The sequence below is a fragment of the Mastomys coucha genome, unplaced genomic scaffold, assembly GCF_008632895.1.
Source record: "Mastomys coucha isolate ucsf_1 unplaced genomic scaffold, UCSF_Mcou_1 pScaffold1, whole genome shotgun sequence".
NCBI classification, from domain to species: Eukaryota; Metazoa; Chordata; class Mammalia; order Rodentia; family Muridae; genus Mastomys; species Mastomys coucha.
In genome coordinates this window covers 13,250,061-13,268,760 of record NW_022196891.1, presented here as the reverse complement: position 1 = coordinate 13,268,760, position 18,700 = coordinate 13,250,061, and the positions used below count along the sequence as shown (strand labels likewise).

General features: G+C 37.4%; 1 long non-coding RNA gene across 1 annotated transcript; it reads left to right on the top strand.

Moving 5' to 3' along the window:
- The first annotated feature begins 677 nt into the window (after positions 1 to 677).
- LOC116069901 lies at positions 678 to 3,399 on the top strand. Its single transcript, XR_004110204.1, has 3 exons — positions 678 to 694; positions 2,443 to 2,500; positions 3,341 to 3,399. It is a non-coding gene; the product is annotated as an uncharacterized LOC116069901 (long non-coding RNA).
- The last annotated feature ends 15,301 nt before the right edge of the window (positions 3,400 to 18,700 follow it).

Sequence of the window (18,700 nt, the reverse complement as noted above, 5' to 3'; positions counted from 1 at the left end):
GCAAATAGATATACATTGACTTATTCCTTTCCAATTTGTATCACCTTGGTTTACCTTAGTAGTCTTATTGCTTGTGCTAGAACTTCAAGTACTATACTGAAGTGATTGGGAGGGAGTAGGCAGCCTTGTATTGTCCCTGATTTTAGTGGAATTGCTTTAAGTTTGTCTCCATTAATTTGATGTTAGTATTGGCTTGCTGTATATTCACTTTATTATGTTTAGGTATGTGCCTTGTATTCCTGATCTCTCTAAGACTTTTAACATGAAGATGTGATGGATGCTTGTCAAAGGCTTTCTCAGCAAATAGTGAACTGGTCTTGTGGGATTTTTTTATTTAAATTTCTTTATATGGTGGATTATGTAGCTGGGTTTTCATATATTGAAGGACCCCTGCATCCCTGGGATGAAGCCTACTTGATCATAGTGGCTAATGTCTTTGAGGTGTTTTTGGATTCCATTTGTAAGTCTTTAATCATATATTTTGGCATCAATGTTCATTGGTTTGGAATTCTCTTTCTTTGTTTATTCTTTATGTGGTTTAGGTATCAGGGTGACTGTGACCTCATAGAATGAATTTGACAATGTTCTTTCAGTGTCTCTTTTATGGGGTAGTTTCAGGAATATTGGTATTAGCTGTTCTTTGAAAGTCTGACAGAATTCTGCACTAAAGCCATGTAGCTCTGGACATTTTTTGGTTGGGAGACTTTTAATTATTGCTTTTATTTCCTTAAGGGTTATTTGACTATTTATATTACTTGCTGTTGATTTAACTTTGGTAATTGGTATCTGTCTAGAAAATTTTCCATTTCAGTTAGATTTTCCAGTTTTGTGAAGTACAAGCTTTTGAAAGAAGACCAAATGATTCTTTAAACTTCCTCAGTGCCTTTAGTTATGTCTCCCTTTTCATCTAATTTTGTTAATTTGCGTTCTGTCTCTCTTCCTTTTAGCTAGTTTTGGTAAGGGTTTCTCTAGAATCTTGATTTCCTTAAAGAAATCGTTTTTAGTCTCCTTGATTCTTGGTGTCGTTCTCTTTGTTTCTGATTGATTGATCACAGCCCTGAATTTGATTATCCATGCTATCTACTCCTGGCCAGTGTTGTTTTTTTCTTTTCCTAGAGCTTTGAAGTGTATTTTTAATTTGTTAGTATGAGAATTCTCTAATTTCTTTATGAAGGCATTTAGTGCTATGAATTTCCCTTTTAGCACTGCTTTCATTGTGATATATAAGTTTGGGTATGTTGTGCCCTCTTCCAATGGATTGTAGAAAATCTTTAATTTCTTTATTTCTTTCTTTCCTTACCCTGTAATCATTTGTTAGAGAGATGTTCACTTTCCATGACCATGCAGGCTTTCTATTATTTCTTCAATTGTTTTATGTATTTATTTACACTCCAGATTTTATTCCTACCCCCCCCATCCACCCTACAACTGTTCCACATCCCAGACTTCCTCCTTCACCCGCTGTCTCCAGGAGGATGTCCTCACCTCCCACTACCCACCACATCTGACCTCTAAACTCCCTGGGGCCTCCAGTCTCTTGAAAATTAGGTATATCACCTCTGAATGAACACAGACCCAGCAGTCCTCTGCTGTATAAATGTTGCGGGCCTCATATCAGCTGGTATATGCTGCCTGGTATCAGTGTTTGAGAGATCTCAAGGTTCCAGATTAATTGAGACTGTTGGTCATCCTGCAGAATCACCCTTCTCCTCAACTTCTCTCAGCTAATTTTGCTAATTCAACCACAGGGGTCAGTAGCTTCTGTCTATTGGTTGGGTGAAAATATCTGCATTTGACTCTTTCAGCTGCTTGTTGGATTTTTTAGGGGGCAGTCATGATAGGTCCCTTTTTGTGAGCACTCCATAGCGTCAGTAATAGTGTCAGGCCTTGGAACCTCCCCTTGAGCTAGGTCCCACTTTGAGCCTGTTGCTGGACCTTCTTTTCCTTAGGCCCCTCTCCATTTATATACCTGGAGTTCTTTCTGACAGGAATAATTTTTGGGTCAGAGTTGTGACTGTGGGATAACCCCCCTTTCCCTCATTTGATACCCTGTCTACCTGCTGGAGGTAGACTCTATACATTTCCTCTCCTTACTGTCAGGCATTTCATCTAAGGTTCGTCCCTTTGAGTCCTGAGCGTCTCTCACCTCCCAGGTCTCTGGGGCATTCTGGAGGGTCCTCCCAACCTCCTACCTCCCTAGGTTGCCTGTTACCATTCTTTCTGCTGGCCCACAGGGCTGCAGTCCTTTTTCCTCACCCAATGCCAGATGAGTTCCCCCTTTCCCCCCTCTCCCCCCAATCCCCCGCTCCCTGTCCACTTTCCCTCCCAGATCCCTCCCTCTCTCAACCTTGGGATTGCCTTCTTCTCCCTCTCAAGTGAGACTGGGGTATCATTTCATGCTGTCCTATATTTCCCAAACACTTTGTGTCATGAACTTTTCAGATTTTGCATTTTCTTGTTGGACCATTGAATTGGATCCTTTAAATATGTGGATGTTCTGGTGAGTAAATTATACTCTAGGTAAAATGTTTTAAAAGGCAGGAAACACTTGTGAGAAGCTATGATTCTATCTAGTTTTTAAAACAGAATTTGCAGGTACAGAAAAAGGCTTGTGGGAATATAATTCTGGTTTGGCAGGGAAACAATGACTTCCAGCCTATCTCTTTGTAAACTTTCCTAATTATAATGAAATGTTGTGGGTGATGTTAGAACAGAAAGAAGAAAATTTTGCTAGTGTCACAATGGAGGCAGCAGGAAGGAGTTCCCATTTCCTAGTTGATAAAAAAATGGGTTGACTGTGCTCTACCTGTTTGGGAATGAGCATAGATCAACACTAACACATGCACATAGTACTTAACTGTTAGTTCATTATATTGTTTTTTATTTTATAATAAAATATTATTAGATATGATAAAATTTTAATCATGTAATGTTTCTAATTTATTTTGAAGTAAAAAGTTTAAGAGATTAAAAATAACCAGAACAGAAATTTCTTCCACCTCCAACAATCAAGTTTATTTCATGTACTTATTATGAGTAAATACACAAACACAGGCATTGTCAAGTGAGGAGATGAACACAAGTAGTGAGTGAGCAAGGGAAAAGAGGAGAGGTGCATCTGAACTTAGAGCATTGAATTCAGAACACATTTCAAATTTTTGAGGAAATGTGTTTTTAATATTGAGGTTGAGGGAGTGTGAGATGTTAATAAGGAATTTTGATTTTTGAGAGTACTGTCTGGCATATTCTAACTATTCATGATTTAATTGTCACACATTGCTAAATCATAATGTGCATACTTTAATTTTGCCACTGGCTAACTCTCTTTTCATCTTTAAAGGGCAAACTGTGGGAAAATAAGAAGAGAACATGACGTTATTCCAAGTTGTACCTTCAAACAATTTTTTTTTCTGTTGGTCAGAGAAAATGATTTGTGTCATTATGCTGTCTGGAACATACCTTTTCTGATCAATTGCCTACTTTTAGAAACTGTGGTGATTGTACCTTCTCTTGTGTTGCTGAATGAGAAGGGGCAGATTGTGGAGGGACTGGAAACCACTTTCTAAATGTTCTTCTACATTTTCTGGGATGTAATAAATGCCACATGTCTTGTTAGTGACCAAAGCCTTCCACTAGTTCATTTGCTAGCATGCTCTACTAGTAGTAAGTTATAATTTTCCCTTCACTAGTAAGGAAATTATAAACATGTGAAAAACTAATATCAGGAAAAAAAGGCACTATGTTCTTATAGATCAGGACAATGAAATAAGAAGTTTTAGAAGCCAAGAAAATACTTCTTTATAAAAAAGAAAACAACTACTCATGTTAAAGTTGTTAAATATTCAAATAGAGTGAATGTTAAATGGATCATAGATGACTTTGAACAGAGGTGTAGCTCCTCCAGGAAAGAGTTATAAAGGAGTCCAAATGTATATCTTGGAGGTAATAAAAGGAGAGGAAGAAAATTATGGTATATAATTCATCTGTTAAGTACAGATGTTTCTGGGAAGAAATTGTATTTTATTTTTCCCTTTCTCAGGATGTATTTGTATTATTCAACATAAGACCAACCTAATGACAACATGGCTGAGGCAGCATTAAGGTATTCTTGTACCTAGAATCATTTATCTTTTCATTAATATTTTCATCAAGTGCTCACTTTTCTTAAGAAGATTATTATTATTATTATTAGTATTAGTATTAGTATTATTATTGTTGATATGATTTTTTTTTTGAGACAGTTTTCTGTATATAGCCCTGGCTGTCCTGGAACTCACTTTGTAGACCAGGCTGGCCTCAAACTCAGAAATCTACCTGCCTCTGCCTCCCAAGTGCTGGGATTAAACGCATGCTGCACCACCGCTCAGCCTTATTGTTGATATTATTATTACTAATTTCCAATATATAAGTTTATGTAAACATGGTGATAGGTTGCATAAGACCACATACAAGTACATTTTTGTAACTACATAGTACAGCTCATAGAATGCTTGCTAGAAATTTCCTTCTAATGTACATCTTACATAATGCCATAGTTGGCTTCAACTTAAAACTTGAAATGGCCAGAGTCATCTAAGAGAGTCTTATTTAAGCTTTTGGTCAGATCAGATTGTCCTGTGTCCCTGTTTGTGACAGTGTCTTGACACATAATTTGTGAGGGAAGACCCAACCCTCAATGGGTTTCACCATCCCTATGTGGGTCTTTGTAGTATAACCAAGTATGAATCAGCAAACAAGTCAGGAAAGAGCATTCTGCCATGGTTCCTTCTTCCAGGAACAGCCTTGAGTTCCTCCCCTGACTTCCCTTCATGATGAATTCTAAAGTAGAAACATAAGTTGAATAAGCCTTTTCTGCTGCAAGCTTCTATGGCTTTGCTCCTTATAACAGCAACAGAAAGCAAAGTGAAACATAGACCATTTGTAAGTGTATACTAGTGACAGATAGAAGGGAAAAAAGAAAGATGAAATGAAAAAGATGACTATACAAAGATTTTAGTTGAAGAGATGAGAAAAGATGAACTTTGAAATTCAATATTTGCTCTTAATGGGTAAAGACCAATTCCTCAGAGTTTAATGAATTAGAAATTTCTGCTTTCTTTGAAGAATCAGTTGTGTTACATGAGGTTTTTCTGGTAACTGTCTAATGAGAGGATATTTTGCTGAGCTAGACACAGGAAAGAATGTTTTGCTGAGAACAAACAGGCAGTGTTTTTCTTGAAGCTGACTGAAAAAAAGGTCATGTGATATTTCACTAGTGTGGATGCATGAGAGAACACATGATGTTTGGAAAGTGTATAAATATAACCCAACAGACAATCAATGATGCTGTGTCATGTTGGGTTGCCTGACTACTATTTGCTGGTCTTTGTTGAATGTCACTGATGCTAGTCCTTACTGACAATGCTGTGGCATTGGTTCACCTTGCCTTCTTCATTGACCATCATTTGTAATGACTTCACAGAGAGAAATGCACCAAAGAACTTCCTATGGTATCCCAGCAGCTTCTTGCCTCTTCCACAGATTTGAGTTGATTGGCAAAGACTTAGAGTTTCTTGGAGTTTCTGGAGAGAAATGACATTTGCAAGTGAATCCAGCTATCACTTCTGATTTGTGTGAACTAAGCTGCTGATATCTTGACCACAAAGATTGTAATCATCTCAAAGAAATATTTCTAAACAGGTCCACACTCCTTTTGCTCAATTAACCTTTCCTGTCCACTACCTCTGGTAAAGGGTGGGTTAAAAGGGTGGTTAAAGGATTTAAAAACCCTTATTAGAGAAGATTTTGAAAAATCTAAGCATACAGGTGGCACACAACTTAACTTAGGCATTATGAGTAACTTTGCTTCTAACATACTAGAGGAAAAAGCAGGTTTTGATGGGTAAGCAATGTTGTTTCTGTAGGTTGGTAAAATGCAGCTGCTACCACTTGATGGTCTCTTGTCTTGCTCCCAGAGGGTTTTTGGTTTTGGTTTTGACTTTGGTTTTGGTCCATAGTTTTCATGCACACTATTTTGAAGAAATTAAGGGTGAAAGCTGACAATTCTTTTATATTAGGGAAGTTTGCACAGTTAGCTATGTACTGAGAGAGTTTGCCAGTAGAGATGGAAGTAATTGGAAAACCAAAAATGGTCAGTGGGAGTTGAAAAACAGGGTTCAGGCTAGATGTCTAAGACCAGGAATTTATCACAGAATGAAAACAGTAAGCAAACTAGAGTGGAATGTAAACTTCCAATCCGCCCTATTCCACTCACTTTCACTGTGAGGCAGCCAGAACACCTCAGTGAGACAAAGGGCCAGGAAGACCAGAAGGTGGCACAGACTCAAAGGGTTCTGCCAAGTGCATCACCAAAGCATTTTCTTGGGGTTAACACAGGCACCTTCAGCTTTCCCAGAGTTTTTGCAGCATACGGTAGCTAATGATTGTGACTGTGAGCTGGCACCTCATAGAAATACTAGATCTAAAGTATTTTAAAGAAGCCATTCTATTGTTCCATTTGTTTTTAAAAAAAGTTAAATAATGGGGCTATGCAATATAGGGTTCTCCCACATGATTGGAAGGAACTGGTGTTATCTGTACTAAAAGCTGGACATTGATGACAGTGGTTGTTGTGGTAGAGGCATGAAGCCACAAAAATAGAAAAACAAAATTAATGAGGGGGATAAATGTTACTAAAGACTAGCTATTTGGTGAACGATGTTATGCTGGCTTACAAGAAAAATATACAATCTGATTATGGCTAATTGAACAATGTCTTGTTGCTACTTTAAGACATTGGGATATGATTGAGGACACTGGGGAAAATATAAATTCACTACATTTAATAAGATAATACAGGGTTGTAGAGAATCCTTTATAGAATTCTTATAGGAGTTGGATTCAACTGTAAATAGAGCCATACTGGACTCTAAAAACAGAGTCATCGATAGAAATATTGGCATTTGAAAATGCAAATACTGAATATATGAGAGCTATCAGACCATTGAAAATGCTAGGAGTCCCAGTAGATGAATGGATAAGGGAGAAACTCTTATTGGTTCCTGGGAGCATAATGCCAATATTATAAGGCAAATCATAGCTAGAAATTTAAGAAATCAAAATTCCTGATGCTTTAAGTGTGGTGAATTTGGTCATTTCTGAGGAAATTGTAAGGCTAGAAAATTCAGAGCTCAAAGTAGAAGTTACATTGACTCTAGAGAATATGTTATTCATAGAGGAGAACAAGAAAGTTCTGGTTGCTATGAACCACATAGACTTCCAAGCTGGTGTGGAAAGGGCAAACATCGGTCTAGTGATTATTGGTCAAAGAGAGACATATGAGGTAGCCTTTTGGCATCTGGAAATGAACCACACGGCCTGCCTGCTTGAGGCCCCACAATAAACGCAATACCAGGCATCTTCCCCTGGTCAGCCAGGCAGTGCAAAGCATGCAAGAAAATTAAAACTGAGTATTTCTGATCTTATACATGTTACATGTTAAGATCACATCTTATACATGTTAAAGAAGTGTCTTATACATGTTACAGAAGCTTTGGAGATGGCCAGATATAACTTTCTTATATTATTCCCAAACGTTGAATGTTACTAGTTAACCACTAGTGTTTTAGTCTTTTATGCTCAGGGACAGTGAGAATAATCTTGTAAAGAAGTCGATTAACTTCTCAGAACGTATCACAATCCAGGTATGGTAGACGGGGATATCAAAGAGGGAAGAAAATTAATTGAAAAAAGAGATGCAAATTGATGCAGGGGATAGAGCTATTTCACTATTGTTTGCTTAAATCAAGGGCAAGGCTGCTCCAGTAGAAAGGACAGGGACTTTCAGTAGCACTGGAAAACACTTGAGCTGGGAAACAATGGTAAATGATCAGAGACCCAAATTAAAGGAACAAATGAATGATGTTGACACAGAAGGTTTGGCCGATCCAAGAACTGATGCCAGTGCACTTTAGCAGAAGTCTTAGAATCCAGATTGGCCACTTTAGAAGATTTATTCACAATTTATAGGAATTGGTAAATTATCATGAATAAGACACGGTGTTCAATGGATTACCAGTGTGGTACCAGAAGGGAAAACAGGGATGTAGACACATTCTGTAGCTCAGGCTCAACAATTGACAATTGATCAACAATTGACAAATGGGCCTTGAGGCAACTGAAAAGCTCCTGTAAGGAAAAGGAAGCAAATACTATCAATAGGACAAAGTGGCATCCTGAAGATTGGGAAAGACCTTCACTAACCCAACATCTGAAAGAGGGCTAATATCCAAATTGCATAAGGAACTCAAAAAGTAAAACACCAGCAATGCAATTATCCCAATTATAAAAAGGGACACAAAGCTAAAGAGTGAATTCCCAACAGGGGAGTTTTTAATGGCTGGGAAGCATGTAAAGAAATGTTCAGTGTTCTTATTCATCAGAGAAATGCAAATCCAAGTGATCCTGAGATTATACTATAAACCAATCAGAATGGCTAAGATTAAGAACTCAAGTCATAGCACATGCTATAGATGATGTGGAGAAAAAGGAACATTTCTTCATTGCTGGTGTATTACAAACTGGTCCAATGACTCTGGAAATTAACCTGGCAGTTCTTCAGAAAATTGGAAATAGTCTACCTAAAGAACCAGCTATACTACTCTAGGGCATATAGCCAAAAGATGCTCCACCATACACAAGGATATGTGTTCCATTATGTTCATAGCAGCCTTATTTGTAATAATTTGGAAGCAACCCAGATGTCCCTCAACTGAGAAAATGGATACAGATAAGGTGGTTCATTTACACAATAGAATACTATTCAGCTATTGAAAATAAGGACATCATGAATTTTGCAGTCAGATGGATGGAACTAAAAAATATCATCCTGAATGAGGCAGCCCAGACCCAAAAAGACATGCATGGTATGTACTCACTAAAAAGTGGATCTTAGCCATATAGAATGCAATACAGACTCTAAGAGAACAGAGATGTTAGCCCATACTAACTACTATACCCAGCAAAATTTAAATCACATAGATGGAGAAAATAAAATGCTCCATAATAATGTCATTTTTAACAATATCTATCTATATATCTAATCTTACAGAAGATAGAAGAAAAAATTCCAAACCAAGGAGAATAACTATGCAAATGAAAACACAGGTATCACTAATCATATTAACAAAATCAAACTCTCACACACACACACACACAAGTTAATTTTAAAATGCCATGGCTACATTAAAGGCTGGGCATTGCTAAACCTTACCCTGCTACCTGATGCCCAACTGGGGAAGTAGCCAGTGGCCACCCTCACAAAATTTCACATTGCTAGTTGGCTTTCTCTCTTGAATCTTCCATGTCTTATCCTTCTCCCCTGGGTCATGGAGAATCTCTATTTCCATCTTTCAGTTCCTAGCCTACCTAAATGTCTCACCCCCATTCCTTTGCCCAACCATTGTCTGCTGGCATCTTTAATAATCAACTGAAACCCAACTGAGGACAAGGACTTTCAGCAACTGGACACAAAAATTCCAGATTAAATCAAAGCATTAGAACAATAGAATGAACAGTTAGAATTAATATCTCATCAATGTTTATCAGTGACATGAGTTTATCCACTATTAGATAATATGAAGTGAAACAGAGACAATAATATTGAATAGTCAAAACTGTCCTAGCTAAGTGTGACACAGTTAACATAGAATCAGCTATTCCCTGCCCCATTATACATCAACTGGGCAGGCATTGGCACACTTGGACATGCGGTATTCCGAGTTCTTCATCATGGAGGGAGAAACAGGATGGTGATGTGGGCTCACACAGCTGCTCTCAAGTGAGACCTCACAACGGCAATGCTGGGTGTTGATGCTTTCTTCTTGCTCATTTGTCAATGTGGGGTATGTGAGATGGACCCATCCTGAGGCAAAGCTAGACTTTCCACTGAAGTGGCAGACAGCATGGTGCTAGCCTCCAGGTGACTGGTGCTCCTACATTTGGTAGTGAGTGTTCACATAGATTTCTGTGCTGATCATGTTATATATAGTTCAGACTTTCTACATGCTGTTTTGTTTGCATGCTTAGGTTTGATTGTTTTTTTGTTTTGTTTTTATTTTGTTTTGCTTTGTATTTTGCTTATTTTTTGTGGAGTCATCTCTCCTACAATACATACCACCTTCAGTTTCCTCTCACCACTTCCCCTCTTCTCCAGATTCGCTACCTTCCATTTTCTCTTCAGAAAAATACAGGCTTCTAAGAGATGATAGCCAAACAGGATCAGACAAGATACAATAAGACAAGGTAAAGACCATCTTATTGAGGCTAGACAAGGCTACCCAAAAGGAAGTGAATCTCAAGAGCAGGTAAAAGCATTAGAGATACATCAGCTCACCCTGTGAAAACTCTCACAAAAACACCAAGGGAGCAACCATAACATACATGCAGAAAACCTGGTCCGTATCCTTGAAGGCCCTCTGCTTGCCATATCAGTCTCTGTGAGCCCATGGGAGAGCCCTGCTGAGCTGATTTAGTGGGTGATGTTCTCCTGGTGTTCTCCATCCCCTCTGAATCTTACAGTCTTTCCTTCCTTCTTCCTCTGGAACCCCCTATCATGGAGGGGAGGAAGCTGAAGGATACATCGAATGTAGACTTTCTCTCTGCATAATATCTGGCTGTGGGTCTCTAACTGTTTCTTTCTGCTATTGTAGGAAGCATTTCTGATGGTGACTGGACTAGGCACTTCTTTCTATACGAGTACAGAAGAATATCATTAGGAAATATGTTTTGTCAGTCATGTTTTGATGTACCCTAGTTCCCTGGTTTCTGGACCTCCAGCAGTGATTGCATGAGCTTCATCTTGTGGCATGAGCCTTAAGTTAAATCAAACATTTCTTGGCCACTAAAACTCTTCACCATCATTAACCTAGCACACCTTGCAGGCAGGGCAGGTGTAGGGTTTTGTTGCTTAGTTGGAATCCAGGTTTCTATTTCCATAGCCTGCAGAGTTCCTACTCCAGCCAAAGAAACTATAATGTAGGGTTTAAGACTCCAAGCCTGCACCATCTCAACTTCTCTCTATCCTGCAGCATTGAGGCTTCAAAATCTAGTGTGTTTGTTTGTTTTTTCTTTTTTTACATAGATTCTTTGGATCAAATTCAGGTCCTCACAGAAATCCAATAAGCAATTTTAAAACTGACCTTCCCAGATCTCTTCTATACTTACTGCAACAGTATATGTATTTTCTGTGTGAGCAGCAGCTGGAATTAGGATACCAATGGTCTGGTACATGATCAAGACTCTTTGAAGAGTTAGGAAACAAGAACATGTCTAAAGGAGTTTAGGGGTCAAGAATTTTGCCATTCTGTAGATGGAGCGAGAGCAAAGCCTCAGACGGAAGAGATTCTATGGAGTTCAAAGTATACTGCTCTTGCTTTAAAGGAACTGACCGACTCCAAGACACTATGCTGTTTGTCATTCTCTGCTGTTTTCAGTATGTTTCAGTGCAGATCACTTGCTTCCAATATATAATGGCACAGTATATCCATTACTATTCCTACATAGGGACAAAAGAGCATAGTAAGAAAACACTGAACTACTGCAAGACTGAAAGCCAGCTGTGCAAACTCCAACTTGTACATCTCCATCTCTGAAGTCACAGCTTTCTTCCAATCTCTAACTCCTTTTATCTTTGTTAACACTTTTTCCCTTGGGCTTTTTTTCCCATGACCTGTTTGCATCTGTCTTCATCAGGTACCCTACAACTCAGGAATCTCCAATATCTTGGGGTCTTTAAAGCAGTCCAGGCTCCGTCTTCACAGATTCACACAATGAAGTCTAGGTCTTCATACCATGCAAAGACACCCCTGAGACATGCCTGGCCTGGACAACTTTCTTAGTTATAGAAGAGATTTCATAATACCTTTCTACTGTTCTTGATTCCAAAGCCAGAGCCACATGGCCATAGCTTCCAAGATCAAACTATGCATCTCTATATCTGATGTCAAAGTATTCTTCAGATCACCAAGTCTTTTCATCTTTGTTAGCTGCACCACATTTCCTTTACTTGGACTTATTTCACTCTTTGTTAGCAGCTCTCCTTCATAGGTTTCCCTCTCCAGGTAGTAACTTTTGCTTCAATTGTGGTGTTTATTGATGTAAATAGACACTGTGGAGACAGCAGCTCTTGTAAAGGAAAAGATGCAATTGGAGGTCCCTTATAGTTTCAGAGGTTTGGTACATTATTTTCATGGCAGTATGTAGTCAGACAGTGTTGGAGAAGAAGCTGAAAGTTTTATATCTTGCTTACACACAGACACCAGAAGTAGACTATATGACGCATTAGCCATAACTTGAGCACAGGAGACCTCAAGGCCCATACACACAATGACACACACTCTGCAATAAGTTCTCATCTACTACAACATGGCTATATCTCCTAATAATGCTTCTCCTAATAAATGAAGTATTCAAAGATGACTTTGAAGGACATTTCTATTCAAACCACCACACCATATCTGAGACTACAGTGTCTCTTATTGCATAGATATTGATTATATAAGGATAATTTAATATGAAGTATAGTATGAAATTTGTTCCATTTGGGATATTGAGTTGTCCTTTATCGCCATATACATGGCTTTTGTTTTGGAAAATTGGCATGTTCAAAAAATTATTATGTCAGACTTCATCTGCTTGACATGGTATCCTTATTAATTGCATATTCTTTGGGCATGTGCATCATGTAGAATATTGAATAGATGTGTAAATTTATTACTATCTAAAACTGTTAAAACCATATCTCAGTGTCACTAATAGAATCCAGTCTTTAAGCCTATAACTTTATCAGACAGAATAGTATTGCCAAGTACAAAATGTCTTACCTATGACTTATCAAACACTAGGGTTGTTTCTTGAAAGTGGAAGATATTAGCACAAATAATCTTTCACTGTGAACTCCTGTTTTAACATGTCACCATCCATCACTTAAAATAAATTGTGTGCAGACTCTAAAATGCCTGTGGGGTTTTTGCTTTTATTATGTTATCCTACTCATTAGAGCACATTAATTCTATGCTATCACTACAGTTGGTTTTCAGGACAGTCTAGTGCCTTAGAAGCTCTCTGATGACTGTTTTCATGTTTCCAGGTGCTATATCAAAACTCTGATAGGCTAAGTGATCTACAAAGAATAAAGATTTAACCAGGCAGTGGTGGCACACACCTTTAATCCCAGCACTTGGGAGGCAGAGACATGTGGATTTCTGATTTCAAGGCCAGCCTGGTCTACAGAGTGAGGACAGTCAGGACTACACAGAGAAACCCTGTCTTGAAAAACAAAAAAGAAAAAAAAAACAACCAATCAACCAACCAACCAACTAACCAAACAAACCAAAAAAAGAACAAAGATTTATTACTGTTAATTTTTGAGGATGGAACAACCAAGTCTAAGGTGTTGGAAGACACTTCTAGGCCTAAGTCATCTTCCCATCAGTGTATTAGATGAGGACATAGCAATATCATCTGCGTACCATCTGTAGAGCTTGTGTCTTCATATAGTAAGCAGTTATTGCTCCATATAGCATCACTCTTAAATGGATACTGATTTATTTTATGAGAGAAGAGTCAAAGACACACTTCTTAAGCCTTCATCCTGCCAATTAAGTTCTAAAATATGAACTTGAGGGTTCAATGCACAAATACAGTGCCCAGTAATGATGACGTTTCCTTGGATCTTACAAAGACAGAAAAAGAACAAATTAACAATATGCAGAGATTGTTAATATATTCTCCTGAACAAATTATAACTTCTTCTGTTATAATTTACTGGTACAATTTTAGAAGCATGCATTTATTGAATAAAGTGCCATAGCAGGGTCACAGTCTATATTCATGTTTCAGGAGAAATCAACTACAGCAAGAATGTAGCTACAATTATAACCATCATGTGCTATGTTTACAATAGTCAACTATCATTTTCCAAAAGCTGATCTTTTCTGGAAGAAGATAGAAGCTAGCTGAATGTGTGAATAATGGGCAATAAGCATTGCTTTATCCTCCAATGCATTAATTCTTCAACAGCAGAGTAATCTCCCTAATGTTTACATGGTGTATCATTACTTCTGATTTACTAACTTCCCTGAGAAGAGAAGCTGTCTACATGTCCATTTCTGGGACTTTTACTGTCAACAAGACTCATATTCCATAGATCATAAGACCAAAGGAATCCTGCCTGTTATGAAATCTATATATGCCAACTACTTACCTGGAGAGTAGAGAAATCATAAAAGAAATTATATGGAAGTAGCAATTCATGGGAAAATGACTTAGGCCTGGAAGTTCAATCATAGCTGTTCTCCTTAGGGTTCTCCCAAAGGGTCTCCTAGAGATTCTAGTGGCATTTTATCCTTTTCTAGTTTCATAGCTGTGGTGAAATGAATAGGATTCTTCCTATAGACTCATATATTTGGATGCTTAGTTTTCAGGTAGTGAAATTATTTGATAGGATTCAAAAGATTAGAAGATAAAGCCTTACTTGAGGAAGAATGTTCCTTGAGGTGCACTTTGTGGGTTCAAAAGTCTATGCCAGGCCACTCTGCTCCTCTTTTGCTGTCTGTAGATCACGTTGTAGTCCTCAACTATTTCTGCAGCACTGTGTCTTCCATGCTTGCCACCATGTTTCTTGAAATTATGATAACAGAATAAGCCATTTTTATTTCTCTTTGATATAACCCTCTTAGTGCCCATTTTTATACATCTTTATGTGAGTCCTGCCAATGTTTTATTAAGTAGATTCTGCTCAGTTCTCTCTCTCTCTCTCTCTCTCTCTTTTTAATATTTCATGCTACTCCCTTCTAGGCACTGGGAAATCTGTCGTATTTACAAACCAGAAACTTGACCCCAATATCTACTCCCAGGAAAAAAGGTAGAACCAGCATTGTCTTTGCAGGCCCATGTTCAGATAAATATCCCATAGTGTGTCACTGACAATAATGATACAAAGCTTGCTGAATAAGCCATAGAAAATTTGCAGCAACCAGGATCTAGCTAGATAAAAATTAAAGAGAAAAACATTTAGAGAATGTGAGTCTCTGCTGTAATGATCAAAACGTCATCAGAAAGAGGTGGTATGTATGGAGAAAAGTCTGTGAAAACAGAAAAAGTGTGATCATATTAAGCAATCCTAAGCAGCCTTTATGAAGAAATGTCTCAGTCTGACACAATGTTATATATGAAATTACCACTGAGTGCAAGGTTTATAAAGATTAGCAGTTTATTTCTCACTGAAGATGTAAAAGATCAGTAAAAATTCACTTTCTCACAAAGCAGATTTTAAAATATAAAAGAAAAATTGAAATTACTCCTTGAATCTTATCAGACCACCATGGATTAAAGCTGGACTTCAAAAACAACAGAAAGCCTACAAACTCATGGAAACTGAACAACTCTATTTAATGATAACTGCTTCAGAAAAAAAAGAAAGAAAGAGATTAAAGACTTTCTAGAATTCAAAGAAAATGAAAACACAGCATATTCAAACTCATGAGTCACAATGTAACCAGTGCTAAGAGGAAAGTTAATAATACTAAATGCATTCATAAGAAACAAAAGAATTCTCATAGTAGAAATTTGAAAGTACACCTGGAAGCTCTAGAAAGAAGAAATAAACCTCCCGTGAGAAGTAGATGGAAAAAATCAAACTCAAGGATGAAATAAAGAAATTAGAATCAATGAAAATGATACAAATAAGCAACAAAACAATGTTCTGGTGATGTCCCTCAACAGAAGCTACAGAAAATGTGGAACATTTAAGCAATGGAGTACTACTCAGCTATTAAAAACAGTGAATTTATGAAATTCTTAGGGAAATGGTTGAATCTGGAGAATATCATCCTGAGTGAGATAATCTAATCACAAAAGAACACACATGGTATGCATTCTCTGATAAGTGGATATTAGCCCAGAAGCTCAGAAAACTCAAAATACAATCCACAAACCACAAGAAACTCAAGAAGAAGGAAGACCAAAATGTGGATGCTTTGTTCCTCCTTAGAAGGGGGAACAAAATACCCATGGAAGGAGTTGTAGAGTCAAACTGTGGAGCAGAGACTGAAGAAAGGACAAGTCAGAGACTGATTCCTCTGGGAATCCTTCCCATATTCAGTCATCAATCCCAGACATTATTGTGGATGCCAGCAAGTACTGACTGAGAAGAGCCTGATATGGCTGTCTCCTGAGAGGCCCTGCCAGTGCCTGACTAATACAGAAGTAGAGGATCATAGCCATCTATTGGAGTGAGCACAGGGTCCCCAGTGAAGGAGCTAGAGAAAGGATCCATGGAGCTGAAGGGTCTGCAGCCCCTTAGGATGAACAACAATATGGACTAACTAGTATACTCAAAGCTCCCAGGGAATAAACCACCAATCATGAGTACACATGGTAGGACTCATGGCTCCAGCTACATATGTATGACAGAGGATGGACTAGAAAGTCATCAATGGAAGGAGAGGCCCTTAGTCCTATAAAGGTTCTATGCCCCTGTGTAGGGGAATGCCAGGGCCAGGAAGTGAGAGAGAGTAGGTTGGTGAGCAGGGGGAGAGGGAAAGAAACAGGTTTTTTTTCTTTTTTTTTCCCCACAGAGGGAAAGAAGATATCACTTGAAATGTAAATAAAGAAAATATCTATTAAAAAAAGAAGGAAAATCAATAAGTAATCAAACACTTAGCCAAACTAAGTAAAAAGAAGAGAGACATCAAAATTCACAAAATCAGAAATGTAAAGGGAGAAATAACAACAGACAAGGAGGAAATTCAAAAGAAACCATTTGGTCTTACTTCAAAAGCCTAAACTCCATAAAATTGAAAAATCTAAACAAAATGCATAATTTTCTAGATAGGGAACACTTACCAAAATTAAGTCAACATCAGGTAAACTATTTCACTGTCCTAAAACTCCTAAAGAGTAGAAGCAGTCATTAAAATCAACCAACCAAAAAAGCCCAAGACCAGGGCAATTTAGCACAGAATTCTACCAGACTTTCACAGAAATAAAACAGATTCCCCTCGAACTCTTCCACAAAATACAAACAGAAGAAAGATATTAATATTAAAATATTAAATTTAAAAATTTAATATTTTAAAAATCCAGCCCTTCAACGAGTAATAAATGGAAAAGTCCAACACAAGAAGGGGAACTACATCTCTGAAAAAGTAAAAATGTAATCTTCCAATAAAACTAAAAGAAGATAGCCACATGAACATTGTGACCAGAGGAGAATTTATAATCTTAAAGCTTCAACCTCTTCCCCACACATTGGGTCCATTTTGAATTTTGCCCTGTACCAAAAGCTATTTTCCTTGCAATACAAGTGATTTTATACATAAAATACACACACACACACACACACACACACACACACACACATGTACTCAGGAAATCTCAGTTTCCTCTACTCAACACATAATCTTCCACTTTGTTGTCTTGGAATTTGTCTAAAGCAATCCATTTTAGTTTTTGTAACATGTTTCTGTTGGCATTATCAATCAGGAACTGAAAGATACGAATGACATCAGCCCAGCATAAAATGGATACTAATTACACCAAGGCAATAGTAATAGACAGTTGTAATGTATTTATTGATAATTGTGACAAAGGAGGGATTAGAGATTAGAAATTGCTTTATAAAAGGCTCAAAGACTAAAAACACAATAATCTTCACAGAGAATATATCTCACAAATACCAATAATCTCCCATACTAAATTATAAACATTATGCAATATATTTGTATTAGGATAGTTATTAATATTATTCTGGTTTAAATCCTTACACTTTAGAATACTCTTTAATGAGTTTAAAAATGAATTATATACAATTAATCAATGTCAGATTAATGCTGGATAAAAAATTTTCATATGTTATTATTGAAATAAATAGTTAATATGAATATAAGTTGAATTTTGGGGTTAAATGTTTCCAAATACTATCAAATATAGGGTTTCTTTGTGGCAATTCTCTCATAATAAGGTTTCAACATTGTTTACATTTTGACAATTATTTTCTCATTTTAAATAACATTTCCTTATGAATGCTGGGACAGTAATTTGTTATCAAGTTATCTTCATGCATGGATTTATGTGCTCCAAGCTTTGAGGTTGTGCTAAAATATTTGCCATGTCTTTTATATATGTAATGTTTCTCTCAGTAGCATGCTGTGTTGTGGTTGAAGGCACAATTTCCATGTCAAGGATTTTCCACATTCTTTACTAGTGATTTATTAGTGATGTTTGTCTCTAGGATGAGTTCTGAGGTGACACTGAAGATTTAAGGACAGGGAAAAGTATTTCCTACGTTGAGTATACTTACAAGGTTGTTTTCTAGTATGGCCTCTTTGATGAACTTGGGAAGTGGAGAACAAGGCAAAAGATTTGCTGCACATTTCGCATGTGTAAGGTTTTCCTCTTGTGTGGATACTGTAGTGTAAGGTCTATCTCTTGTGTGGATACTGTGGTGTAAGGTTTATCTCTTGTGTGGATACTGTAGTGAACATGAAGACTTGGGAGTTAGTAAATGATGTGCCACATTCATTACTTTTTTGCAAGGTTTCTCCCCAGTACAGATTCTGTGGTGAACTTTATGATCTGAGTGCTGTGTAGAGGATGTGCCACATTCATTATATGTATAAGGTTTGTCCCCTGTATGGATTCTTTGGTGAACTTTTGAGCT